This window comes from Alligator sinensis, unplaced genomic scaffold, assembly GCF_000455745.1.
Source record: "Alligator sinensis unplaced genomic scaffold, ASM45574v1 scaffold347_1, whole genome shotgun sequence".
In the NCBI taxonomy this organism is placed as follows: Eukaryota; Metazoa; Chordata; order Crocodylia; family Alligatoridae; genus Alligator; species Alligator sinensis.
The window spans coordinates 186,542-199,183 of record NW_005841922.1 but is presented as its reverse complement, the minus strand read 5'-3'; positions in this window follow the sequence as shown (position 1 = coordinate 199,183).

Below are 12,642 nucleotides of genomic sequence, written 5' to 3'. Positions count from 1 at the left end.
AGCAGGAAACGACTGATGAGGAAGAGGAGGAGAAGCCCATCTTTTGCCCAATAGCCTTGCCCAGGAAGTGGGAGATGTAGTTTCTAGGCCCCACTCATCCTATAGTCTCCCCACATCTACTTCTCAGGAAAGCCTGATCAAGAAGACACATAACTCCATAGCCAAGTGATTATAGCACTTCATTAGGAGGAGGGAAGCCTGGGTTTCAGTCTCTGCTGCCAGATTTTTTGCATTTTAAATTAATAAGTGATTAGTTAAAAAACAGGAATTACCTGCTGATAGGAATCTAGGTGATACAGATCAGCTTTGGGAGGAACTTAATAGTCACTTGATAGGAAACCTAGGTACCTAATTCTGTTGGCTAGGATAACTCACCTAGGGCAATGGTTGATGACAGTTAACAAGCAGCTAGCTGAAACAACTGAGCTGAGGTCCAAAGCAGGGTGGCTCTACTAACCTAGCTGTTGCTGCGGCCACTGCCACCATATCTTTTTGCAGCCCAGTTGTGATATAGGAGAAGTCTCCCTCCCCTTGCTAACAGAACGCTACTGAAGTTCACTGGCTCTGCAAGCTGGATAAAATGGCTCTGTGGGCCAGATTTGACCTACAGGCCATGCATAAATTACAAACATTGTACTGCCTGAGTGGAAGCATCTTAGAATTTGATTATGTTCTGGCCTCGATCTTTCTGTGGCTTAGCTTTGCTACCTGTAAATTGGCAGTAAGAGGATACCTACCTAATGGTTGGGTTGTGAGGCTTAATTCATTAAAGTTTGTGAGGCTCTTTCAATTCCTCAGGTGGAAGTCCGTACGGTATTTTTTTAATGCTCATTCACACCTTTCAGAGTGCTTATGGTAAATGTAATGTAGAGAGGGTTGAAGTGGTAATAGTAAAATTGTAACTAGTAATACAGACTTTCACTCCAGCCCCCAACTGAATCAAAGAAAAAGGTTTAGAACCATTTGGACGTCTTTTCTCATAACCTATTATCTGTCATTTACATCCGCCTCTGCATCAGCTGGGACAAGAAACAGAGATGTTTAAACATCCCCAAAGTCCTCAGTGTTATTTATAGTCCAACTCATAACAAGCAGTAACAGAAATCTCTTCAAGAAAATGTATTTCCTGAGATTTCCAGACATTTCCAGATGAGTTTTATAGATGTAAGAAGTTCCAACTGAGGTAACAATCCAAAGTCTTGATGCCTAATAAACCCTGAACTTCTAGATCTTCTGAAGGACCCCACCCCTGCTCATTTTTATTGCAGATGTAAATGTTGGATATGATGGAGACCTAGACATAGGCTTTTAATATTTCCCATTTTAAAGCATAGGCAATTTTCTCTGCACTGATTCTGATGTGATTTCATGGGTCATAAGGGTTCACACTCATGGACCCAATTGCAGGATTGCATCCTACATTAGTAAATAATTATTTTTTAAATCTGAGGTGATCTGAACACAATGCTTTTAGCTCCTGTGGCCCTGAACATGTGAGAGAATCCTTGGATAGATAGGTATTTGATAGATGAGTATTAGAAAAGTAATATGCTCTTGGATCATACAGTCTCAAAATAACAACCTTTGGATCAAGCACTGAAAGGAACATTGTCAAGGTTGCTAGGTCCAGCTTTCATCTTACCTTTTCTTCTCTTGTCTGTCACACAATCCATGCAATTCTTTCTTGCTTTGCTCCTGGAAGGTGCAGTGCACTCTGGCCCTGGTCCAGCAAAGCACTTATGAGCGTTCTCAACGTTGTACGCAGGAGCGACATGGGAGACAATAGGACTATTCACGTGGTTGAAGTTAAGCACGTGCTTAAGTGCTATGCTGGATCTGAACCAGAATGCTCAGCCTATTGCAGGATTGAGCTTGTGTGTCAGTTCAAACCTTCCCTCTCCCAAAATGTCTAAGCACTAGTTCTCTTTAAACATCAAACCAGGAAAGATCAATGTCAGTAGCTCCAACCGGCCAACCATATCAGGGTGCAGCAGAAGACAACGTATGGAATGTATGAAAACTGAGTTCAGTTTCAAGCTTATCAATCAGGAAAGTAAAATAAAACCAACACAATCCCCACCCAAAGAAACCAAAAAACAAGGTAACAAACCATTGGTGTTTTTTGTAAGCTCTAAGTGCAATCTCTCAGGGTGCTCTAAGTGCATACCCTCAGGGTGCAGGAGTCCATTCTGATGCATTATTTGAAGCATGAGTCCTTTTTAAAAAGTTACACTGCAAACAGCTTTGTGCAGCTTCACATTCACTGGTCCTCACTGACTAACACACCACATTTGCTCACTAAGAGTCCTGTGCAGAGCTCTTGAACATATGTCTTTATGAGGTATGTTTCACATTGCCTTTTGCTTTAGTTTTTCTGGTTCTTAGGGGGTGCATTCACACATTCATTTAATGCACTTTTGCTACTGCACATTAAGTTTAGTACCTCTAGTCTGAGGTCTAACTGAAAGTGCATTAGGCTGCCCTAATGAGCAGTAGTGAAAGTGCATGCTTTTTTATTTTTTTGCAAATATCTAGTTGGTCTAATAAAAGATATCACTTCTACCAAGAGTTCTGATTGCATTTTTAGTGACACTTAATGTTCAGTAGCCTAATTTTACTGTGCATTAACATGTTATTATGGTTTTTGCCATGACATTCTAATGCACAGCAAAATAGGTTATTGCACATTAAAGTGCATGTGTAGACATGCTCAGGGTGTATTGGCTGGTAGATGGGGCTGGGAGGAGGAGGAATACATTAGCTACCGTGCAGCTTTTGGCTTATTCTTTTCTCTTTCTCTCTCTCTCTTTCAGCCGGCAAGAAAAGGCACCTGAGAGCAGGGTAGGGGAGGATTTGAAGGTGGGCTAGATAAGGTAGCTATGGGGTGGGATAGCTGAGGAATTTCACATTTTTTAACCTCAGCCTTGTTATCCATAGGGCAGACTACAGCAGAAGTAATCTGGCTACAATTTTTAAATGATAGGGCCTGCATTGCCAGGCTCTTGCCAGGCTCCTCTCTCTCGTGAAAAATGTACTGGCCCAGCCAGCTCCCTCTGGTAGAAGAACTACTTCCAGGGTAGCTGAAGTAGTTCTCTCTCCTGCTGGGTGTGTAGAAGTTGGAGTGTATGGAGGGGTGTCAGCAACCTTTTTGTGCCTAGGGAAAGGGACAGCTGCCCTATTATTTAGTGAAGGGGAGAAGAGGGGGAGCAGAAACATAAACTGTGTGGAGAAGCAATGTCAGCAGCATTAGTTCTGTGTGATTACGAGGAAACCTGGTTTGGCACTGGGTGAGGAACTTATTAAGTAAATAGGATCTTTTGTGGGGCAGTGTGGAAAGATTCAATACAGCTTTCTATGGAAGGTGCCACAAAAAACTGCACCCACTTGTTTGATGAGAAAACAGTTTCTTGTTAGACAGATGTTTTTACCCTTCTCAGAATATCCAACAGCCTGGTGGCTTGAGAAAATCTTTGGGATGGGGAAACAGAATTAGGTCTTCCTGACACAGAGCTGTGAAGTGAATCTGACTTTCATGCACACAACTGGTTATTCCAGAGCATATGAAGCCTTGTCTTTCTCTCTCTGTCTTTTTTACAAAGCACAATGAAAAGTCTTGGTTGATGCCAAATGGAATTTCCCTCCCTCAAAACACAGGAGTTTTCATGGGACAGCTACACCTTTTCCTGTTTAGCTCTATTTAGCACTACTCTTCCTTGGTTAAATCACCACAAGTAGCCTAAGAAAGGACTTTCTCTTTGTTCTGCCCCCAGCCCATTAGCAACGTGGGCGGCAGCCCTTTTCTCTACAACTTCCCTTCCCTCCATCAATAACATATCCCACTGGTTAATTCCTACAGAGTGAGGAAGACTAAAGTATAGTAAAATATTAATGTAATCTACCAGTTATAGTGTGATGAACAATTTGGAACTAGTTAACCTGGAACTTGTTGCAGGTCCTTCAGAAGAGCCAGTGTCTTCGGGTACTCAGAGTTAGTGGGACTGCCCACAAGTCACTGAGGGCACAATCTGAAGACAATATGCTAACACTGGTGTGGCTGATATAGCCTGTATTTATTACAATAAATATAGGACACACAAAACTAGTGTAACAATGGTATTTTTAAGGGTGAAAAAACACTTTAATGATCAAATGTTATCACAGGTCTATGAGCCAAAGAAGGGCTCCTGCTGTCTTAGACTTGCACTGATTCCAGTGGACTGGATAAGGCAGCTATGAGATGGGATAGCTGAGACATGTCATGTCTTTAGCCCCAGCCTTGTTATTCATAGGTCAGACTATAGCAGGAGTAACCTGGGGAGAACAGAGGCCTAAATCTCCTCACACACCAGTTTTATATTGGTGAAAGGCCATCTTTTTTTTTTTTATACCAATGGAGGTGAGTGGAAGAAGGCATGCAGAGATGTCTTGGCTTTGATTGTAGTCTGAAACTAGGGCAGACTGAACTGTAGGGGTTATTCTGTACTCATCTAGCACCTTGTACATGGTCCATCTAAGTTATCAGGGTGCCATACAACTGTTGGTGCAGTACTTGGTAACTGTAGAAATGGATCTGTATTGGTGAAGACTGATGGTGGGAGCTGGAAATACTGCCTGTGACATGGAGACCTCCCAGAGGCACTTGGTGAGCATCTCTGGTTGGCTGGATTGAGTAGAGGGCGAGGGAAACAGACTCTGCCTCCTCTGCGGGGCTCAGCTCCCTCTGCTGCCTGCGTAGGAGTACTCCTTCAACAGGACCATGGTCAGCAACATCGGTAGTTGAGGCTAGTCACAGTCCTTTTGGGAACCCTTGCTACATCTACATTTGGCTCAGGCCTTGAAAAGAAAACTGGCACAGGCTTTTCCCTCTGAGCCTTCTTGTCCTTTGCAGGTTACTGACTGAGGAGGGATCGAGGGCAGATCTCTCATACAGACAATCTGTGCATGCTAACACCTCAGTGAGATCTGGCCTTTCACAAAGGAAAAGTGAGGCTGTAGCCCCATATGCCTGTCCTCGTTTCAAATAGGGATTTCTTATGTGTACCCCAAGTATATCTTGTCCCATGTCCTTCAGAAAAAAAAATCTCTGCAGCAACTTGCAGCACTGGAAGCAAAGGGAAAGTAGTTAGCCCTTCTTTGTGAGTACAGAAAAAGTATATCAAAGGCCAACAAATTTATCTCCACCTCCAAGAGCATCAGGATATGTTGAAATCCATAGTCAGTATCTTAGAGTATACCCCAACATTTCAGATGAATATTGATTATCCATCAGATACTGTTATTTGCAGTTGGTACATTACTCAGTGCTAGTGCAGGTAAATATTTATCCTGTAAAATCATATCTGACAATCAACACATATGATTCATTTCAGATAAAGCTGTTAAGAGATCCCTTATTTGCTGAACTACAGGAAAACACACAGTCCAGATCAATATGGTCCGCCTTTCCCTAACACCACTTGGTTTCTAGCCCATGCTTACTTTATCAGGAAATGCAAATCCTGCAGGATTGTATTTTCTTGCATCCTAATTTTTTTGTTTATGGCATCAAATAAAAGTAATCAGAACATTTGTTATGCCTGACATATCAAAAGGCAAAACCCTCTATCCATTTTAATTCTCACGTGCTTTCTCCCAGAGCACATTTTTTAAAAGCTAAGAAAAAAGAAAAAAAAAGAAAAGCAGGATTATAATTCTGTGATGAAACTAGATCACATAGGAATAAGGTTAACTAGTTAGGGCAATGATTTTCAACCAGGGTACCCAGGAGTGCAGTGAGATCTTCTGAAGGGTGCCAGGAGATAAGCCAGGTGTGAGGAGATAAGCAGATACGTTCAGGCTCAGGCTCAATCCTGCCTGGCCATTCTCCTCTCCCTGCAAGGAGGTAAACAATGCAATAAATAAATTAATTTTTGAAATGGGGAGCTGCTTTAATTCACAAATGTTATGTAGGGGTGCCTTGAGTCTACTGAGAGCTGACTTGAGTCTACAAAGGTTGAGAACCACTAGTCTACACTGTAACTGCTACCGTGTATGCCAGTAATGCACTTGCCACAGTAGGTTAGTGCAGGCAAATCTGAGCTGCAGTGGCTAGACCAGTACTGATGCCTGAGGCAGGTATTCTAAAGCAAGCTCAGGTATCTCTGCACTTCACTGCAATGGAAATGCACACTTACAGGCTCATAAAACCAGCATCCTTTATCCCCTGGTGGATGTCACATCCGCATAAGAGTAGACCAGATCTTTAGCTGTTAACTTCAGTGCAGATATGGCCACTTACATCATGTGGGAATCTGGTCCATTGATACATCTTGGGGCCAAGGTGTGAATATCTGAATCACAGTGCAGGTATTGGAGCTTAGATAAATACAAGAAATCTGCAGAGACTTCTGTGGATTACATTTGTAAATAGCATTGTGAGATAATTTTAAAAATAGATCCTTAATATTTCTCAATCTTTCACAAGCAGACGCTGGTGGCATGCTTTCCTTGCACAGAACCTAACACTTGAAAGCAAGCTTTGTTTGCACAGCATTATGTTTTTCTGCAAGTTAATCAGGATTGGCTTACAAATGGGGAATCAATAATTAATGAAATGTCATCCACCAATTTACTGCTTTTCTGAATTTTAAAAGCTGACAGACTTCAGAAATATTGGATATAAACAGTTACCAGTATCTATTGCCTCCATATTGGAGAAATCTTAAAATGATGTATTATTCCATCAGACATCACCACCAATGTATGTGTCTGGAACTAAAATATATGTATATTTTCTGGTTTTCTTCAGTTTCACCCAAGCTTTCATCTCAAATTGTGTCTCTTGCTGTACTCCCATCACATCTTTTGCTCAGTCGGTGATACCAGTACTCATGCTCTATCTGTTCACACTGCTAGCTTTTTTCTTGCTGTCCTGCATTGGTAGCACATTAACATTCAAAGTCCTATCTAAAATCCCAATTCAGGTGCACTGCCTGCAAAAAATTAATGCGTAAAAATCTCCCCAAATCTCTTATATTTCATGCTGCTTATTTTTGTCTCTGGATGAAGTGGGGTGAAAACTGCAGGCATGCTAGCCCCTGCTGAGGCCATGAAGCCTGCCAGCTTTCAAGGAGATAGGTGCAGGGGTTTCTGGGAAACTGCACCTCAAACTGCTGACAGGCACAACACGTGTCACTTGCTGGCAGCAGCAGCCTCCCGTCATCCTGTGCACAGCTCTGGGGACCCTCACCCCGGGAGGGCTGTGGGGCTGTGCCGGACTCCTCCTGGGGGTGCAGGACCCTGGATCTGTGTTCAGGATGACAGGAGGCTGCCGCTGCCACCTGGGACCAGCGCTGGGCACAGCCCACACCCAGCACCAGGAATACAGCTGCTGCCGGTGGCCCCAGGCAGCAGCAGCAGCAGCTTCCTGTCTCTCGCATGCAGATCTGGGGGCCTGAACCCCTGGGAGGGCTGTGGGGCTGAGCTCCGTGGGGCAGGCACAACCGCTTGGCGTGCAGCCCGGTGGCGGGAGGTGAGGGAGAGCCAGGGCTGTGCTCCAAGCAGCTCCACCACTGGCTCTCCCCCGCTTCCTGCCACCAAGCTGCACTCCAGCCAGCTCCTCCAGCCCCACAGAGCTCAGCCCTACAGAGCTCCTGGGGGTGCCCTACAGAGCTCAGCCCAACAGCCCTCCTGGGGGTGCAAGCCCCCAGATCTTTACGTGGGATGACAGAAGGCTGTCCCAAAGTAACACCCTTATTTTACACGGCTTGTTGAGGTTCACCAAACCAAACTTCATCATGTTCTTATCTGATTCAGACATGAAGCTATCAAGGATCCCTGACTGGATAAACAGAAAATAAAATAACCAAACTGTTTTGCAGGTCAAACTATCTCACAACCCTGGCAGCTTCACAGAAACACTGAAGATCAGTAATGGCATACAAATATACAGGACCTGAAATAAGGGAACTCTTGGTGAGGATGACCTAACGCTTCCCTCTGGGACGTCTCACAAAGCAAAGGATGAAATCACCTAAAGAGCAATTCCATCTACTGCTGTCAGAGAAGGCTGGTCAGCAACACCTCATGACCAGTGATAGTAAAAGCTGCTAATGGATCTTAAAAAAAACCCACAAACCAAGCACAGTATAAATAGCTGTTCTTTATTTATTAGCAGGAAGAGTGCATCAGCCAAGGAGAGCCAAAAATTAGACTGATATAGAGAAGTCTGCATGAAAATAAGAAAAAAATCACATTTGTAGGATTTTTAGCATTCTTAGGTAACATGCTAAGACCAAAATGTTCACAGTATATATGCGAGTGGATTGTCAGATATGCTGATGGTGCTACCTGAACGACAAATACCCCTGCTGGAAAATGTAGTACCTCTACAAAAACTGAGATCAGAATCTGACTCAGAGAGCAAATTCTGACTTGTTCTCATCCCCTGTTCCAGTGGCCTGTGAAAGGGGGTCAGTAAAGTCCAGGTCACAATTCCATCCTTAGTTAATGCAGAACTGACATGTCCAGGGAAGAGACAGCAAAGTGCATATTGCTAAAAGACCTCAAATGGCAATGATTTTTAAGGAGGAAGCATCAGCAAAGAAAGTTAGTTCACATGATATTACTTCTTTTTATGCAACATATGCAGATGTTAGTGTAAGTCATAGGGGATTCATATTTGTATGTTTGCTGCATGGAAGTCAAAGAGGAAATTGCTTAATTTTACAATTAATGTTGAGATAGAGCTTGCTCTCCACTTGGCCACCCATTTGCTCCACAGTTGGCTTCATTTGAGAATGCAATTTTTTTGAAGCTTGATGGAAAAGGATACTCAGAGACCCCCTCTCCTAAGACATAGCATCTACACAACAGTCATGGAAGTTAGGAACCTTCCAGGAGCTTTTGACTGCTGGGGGAGGTCTTATTAACAAGTCCATTGGTGACCTGCAGGCCCCAGGGCATAGTCTTCTGACTGGAAACCATGGTTTCTTATCTTTTTGTGTATACACAGCAGCACAGACCAGACCAGACCAGGTACAAACAATTTGCTATTTCAGGACAGTGTTGACGTGCTTTGCAACACGTACGCCCTCATGTGAGTCACCCTACCTTGTCCCAGCAAGGTAGCTCAGAGGCCCACCACAGAGGCAGCAACCTGTCCCCACCCTTTCCTTATGTGTCTAATAGTAAAAAGAGGTGATTTTGCATATATTTTGTCATATGCTTTGGGATTAAGGTGTATAATGTTGTTGTTCTACTATCTGGTTGCTTGGGCCTGAGCCAGTTCCCAGATTACCATTATTTGTATTGCAACAAAAGTCAGGAGTACCATTGTGCTAGCATATGCCCTAGTACCATTGTGCTAGTATGGCCCTATGTTGGTTAACCTACATTCTTAATAGGTTAGACCAATAGTCTGATTCTCAGTCAGGGTGCCAGGGAACCCTGGCGTGTCTTGAGATCCTTCGAAGGGTGCTGCATGGCACCACTGTTAGGTGTCCAAACATGATTCACAAGATAAGCCCAGAGGCTGCATCCACACATGGCATGGATGTTTGGCTCCCTAGGGACAATTAGCAGCAATGCACCTTGCACCACTGCTAGTTGTCCCTGGGACATAGTAGAGGAGGCTGAGGCCAGCACTGTGCTGGTCCCAGCAGCCTTACCTGGGGTCCTGGGGGTCTTCCAGGGCTGCAGCAGCAGCAATTCTGCTGTGCAGAGCCTAGCTGGCAGCCTCAGCAGAGCTGGCTCCACTTTTGAGCAGTGCACGCTGCCTGTGCATGTGCTACTCCATGGGTTTTTTTTGATCCCCTGGACATCCAGGGGTCAAAAAAACCCTCCACGCTGCTCCCATGCAGTGTGGAGAACAACAGAACACGTGGTATGTGGCACCGCAGAAGTGTCTGCCACGCCACACACTGCACAACTGTTCTTGTCTGAACGTGGCCAGAGATTTCAACTAGGATTTCATAGTGTTAAAAACACTGCCTGTTGTGGTCTTTATGAGGTCTTTGAAACAGAAGAATTGCTCTGTTATTTTTTTATAGTCAAAAAAAGAGTGAAAGCTAAGACCTAGCATTTTCTGAAATTGCCTTAAGTCTAGTAAGGGGTACCCTGAATCTACAAAGTACCTCTTTGTAGATTCAGTAACCCAGTGGTTGAGAGCCACTGGGTTATTTCTGTTCTTAGAGGAGGAATAGATGCACAGTGAGACTAAAGATCAGAATTTCAAAGCAGCTCAGCTCTCACAGTTAGGGTCACGTTTTCAAGAGACTTTCAGCCTACATGTGCTTTTGAAAGTCTGCATGTATGTATTCTGAGAGTAGCTACTGGGTTGTGAGCTGTTTTGAAGATCTCTGGTCCTGAATGTACTCTTGAAAATCTGAGCTCTTTTGAAAACCACATGCTCTGTACAAGGTCACATAGGAAGTCTGTGGAAGAGCCAAGAAAGGAATCTTAGTCTGACCACAAGATGTTCCTTTCTATCCATATGTCTGCACTTTGGGACAAATCAAATTTAAATTTATATTGAACTCCATGTAGACCTTTGCAACCAGCTTCTTTTCTATAAAAGAGCCAAACAATCACCCTATGCTTAAATTCTGGCAAAGTTTAGATCTGGATCCAAAACCTTATGGTTGACCAATAATAGTCTAATGCAGGAGTTGGCAAGGTTTTTGGGCAGACTGCCAAAAACGTCCACAACCTTGACTTGTAAGATGATGGTGTGCCAGGGGTGGATGCCGGGGAAGCCATGAGGGGCCTGATCCTTGTTGTGGTAGTGCAGCCCTGGCCCCTTTCCTGCTGTCCACCCCAAGGGAAGCGCACCAAGCAAAAGGCCTTTGCATGCCATGCTCTGGCACCCATGCCGGGGGTTGCCTACCTCTGCTCTAATGGGATAAATCAGGATCCAAACACCCCAGAACCTTACATCTCAGACTGAATTTGAGTGGTAGTCTGGATCTATAACTAATTATTATGAAATTCAATAAAGACAGGTCCAAAGTACCACATTTAGTAAGGAAACATCAAGTACATGAACACAACATTGGAAATTAGCCAGAAAAGGGTACTGCAGAAAAGGATCTGGGAATCAGGGTGAACACAAACTGAAGAAAAGTCAATGATATAATGCTGTTATGAAAATAAAGATGAATCTCATCCTGGGATGTAATAACAGGAATGTCATAGGCAAGAGATTGGAGGTAATTATTCTACTATATGCTGGGGAGGCCTCAGCTGGATTTATGTGTACACTTTTGGTCACAACATTTTAAGAAAGATGTGGGTAAAATTGGAGAAGGTCCAGAGGGGAGAAAAAGAACAGTTCTGGTTTCAGGAAACATAACTTTTAGGGAAAAGAATGAAGGAGCTGCGTTTGTTTTACGACATGAAGACTGATAGGATGCATGACAATAGTCTTCAAGATTGATCACTGTCCTCTTTTAACAATTTTTCTTTATGCCTAATGGGGATTGAACAGGAAGCGAGCAGTTTAATTTGCAGTAGGAGAAATGTAGGTCAGATGTTATAGAAAAAAGTTGGGTGTTGCACATGGCAGCAGTGTGCGCCACCTAAAACCAGAGACTGGCCAGCTGGAACCACACTCCAGCTGCTGGCCAGGCTTCTTGCCGTGGCTGCAGCCCCAGAAAGCCCCCAGGACCTCCCCTACTCCACAGTTGCTGGCCCCAACCTCCCCTATTCCACCCAGGATAATCTGCTGCATGCCAGCTGTGCCACTGCTACCCAGGGGAAACAAACGTCCATGCTTGTCTGGATGTGCCCATGCAGTGTATCTGGCCGGATCTGACATTTAAAGCCATTCTGACACACTGCATGCAGTGTGCAAGTCTAGTCTGAGACAGGCAGCACCACAAACTGGATGATAGCGGTCCACAGGCCAGACCTTTACACCCCATGTCTAAGTCTACTTGATCCTGTCTCAGTACAGGGGAATGGATGGTTGCTTGAGGCCCTTTCCAACTTTTTTCTGATTCTTGTGATTTCTCTTTCCTCCCTTGCCAGAGTTTCCTCACTTCTTCAACTGTTCTTCACCCTTTCTTTCCTTCTTTTTCTTTAGTGTTCTCCTTTCTTTCTGTAGTTTCTACATGCTCTCTACCTCTTTCTTTTCTTATCTCTTTGAACCTTTTCCTCTTATTTCTGTCATTTGCTCTCTCTCTCACTTCCCCTCTTTCTGCAGATATCACTTGCTTTCTGGTCCTCATACAGAACCTTGCATGAATTCTCACATACAGGAGAGTACACAAACTTCGTTTTGCATGGTCCCTTTCATGCAAACTACAGCCCAAAAAGTACTTTCCAGCCTTGTTGTATAACTTTTTCCTGTGCTATTCCTCTGCAAATGCACAGAGCCAGATTTTGTAAATGCACTTACCCTGGTTTTACATTGGTGGCAGCAGTTGAGTTATTTCTGACTTATACTGGAGTAAGTTAGAGGCTCAGTGAAAACTGAAGATTTCATTATGGCAGTTTTGCTATAGCATAACACTTTTCTCTTACTGACAGGAAGACCAGCAAGGGAGACTATGAGGTCTGCAGTCACTGCTAAAGGTAAAGCTGATTTTCCACTTATGATAGGCTTGTCCACTGAATGAAACTGTTTATACTGTATCTGGACTTCAATCATACACGAGAGCTAAG